This window comes from Perkinsus marinus, assembly GCF_000006405.1.
Source record: "Perkinsus marinus ATCC 50983 genomic scaffold scf_1104296958724, whole genome shotgun sequence".
Taxonomy (NCBI): Eukaryota; Perkinsozoa; order Perkinsida; family Perkinsidae; genus Perkinsus; species Perkinsus marinus.
In genome coordinates, this window is record NW_003206652.1 from 1 (window position 1) to 1,488 (window position 1,488).

Below are 1,488 nucleotides of genomic sequence, written 5' to 3' on the forward strand. Positions count from 1 at the left end.
GAACCTGATTGACGTCTGCACACCACCCTTGAAGGCAGAGTAGGGTGTGGCCGACGTCGGACCTTCGAATTCTGTATATTCAAGTGGGAGTTTGAACACGTTCAGAGGAGCCTGCCTTCGGGAGTGCGAAGCCGTGGACGATGGTTCTCCATCGCCAGTGGGACTTACTGCTCCTGCGATGGAAGGTGAACGATTTGTGGCCGAGCCTGCGCCCCCCATAGCAGTGTCAGCAATGAGGGCTTCGAGTAGGGCGTCGAAGTAGTCGCGATCGTTGCCCAGCTCGATGCTACGCACCAACCGGTACTTCCTCTTAGTAGATATGACCGCGAGAGCACTCGCTAACCAAAGCAGAGGCCGAATGGGCATCCCATGTACCAACCCTGCATGAAGCACCATGCTTAAGATCGCCCTTGCGAAGTCCAAGGGTGCCTGAGCAGCCGCTGGACTCCCGCTGCCTTCAACCCCCGCGTCATTGGATACCATGGCCGAGGCCCAGTTAGAGACGAATGCCCTAACCCCTCTCAGGGGTATGGCTTCGAGCTCCAAGAGCCTGGCCAGGAGATAATCCATCTGGGCTGAGGATATCAGGCTAGGGTCGAAATCAAGTGAGAATGATTTAAAACCAGGACCAAGAATAAGAGATGTTCTCCATTTCCTAATCTCTGTAGCGTCTTGGGGCTCAAGTATGGTTCTTCCCAGTGACAACTCAGGATCATTTGAGGGTTCGGAGTCATTCATTAGGAAATGAGGGTGATAATATCTGATACCGATGTCATATGAATCAATAAGTTTGACCGAAAAGAATAATGGGCAATCCGTGAGGCCTCCAAAGCACAAGCAATGAGCAATGGGGCACGCACACACATAGCCTGATCGATTGTGTTCGGGCGACGACGACCTAAGTAGTCGCACGCACGCGAGAGCAGCCTCAGCACAGAGACCTTCCTAAGAGTGGAACGCTGTACCAGCAAGTGAGTCAAATATTGACTGTTCAGATCCAGCATGTCATATGCGTAGGAGTAAGCTATACCAGGAGCGAGGATTGAACTCGCGATCTTCTGCGTGTAAGGCAGACGTCATAACCACTAGACCATCCCGGCGACGGAATCGTTGAACCAAGCTCAATCCAGCAAGTGAGTCATATATTGATTGTTCAGATCCGGCATGTCATATGCGTAGGAGTAAGCTATACCAGGAGCCGGTATTGAACTCGCGATCTCCTGCGTGTAAGGCAGACGTCATAACCACAAGACCATCCCGGTGACGGAACCGTTGAAACAAACTCAATCCAGCAAGTGAGTCATATATTGATTGTTCAGATCCGGCATGTCATATGCGTAGGAGTAAGCTATACCAGGAGCGGGTATTGAACTCGCGATCTTCTGCGTGTAAGGCAGACGTCATAACCACAAGACCATCCCGGCGACGGAACCGTTGAACCAAGCTCAATCCAGCAAGTGAGTCATATATTGACTGTCAGATCCGGCA

General features: G+C 51.6%; 3 non-coding genes across 3 annotated transcripts; all 3 read right to left on the reverse strand.

Moving 5' to 3' along the window:
- Positions 1–1,027: 1,027 nt before the first annotated feature.
- Pmar_PMAR015438 lies at positions 1,028–1,100 on the reverse strand. The gene has a single exon. It is a non-coding gene; the product is annotated as a tRNA-Val (tRNA).
- Positions 1,101–1,189: 89 nt separating this feature from the next.
- On the reverse strand, positions 1,190–1,262 carry Pmar_PMAR015439. The gene has a single exon. It is a non-coding gene; the product is annotated as a tRNA-Val (tRNA).
- Positions 1,263–1,351: 89 nt separating this feature from the next.
- On the reverse strand, positions 1,352–1,424 carry Pmar_PMAR015440. The gene has a single exon. It is a non-coding gene; the product is annotated as a tRNA-Val (tRNA).
- Positions 1,425–1,488: the final 64 nt, after the last annotated feature.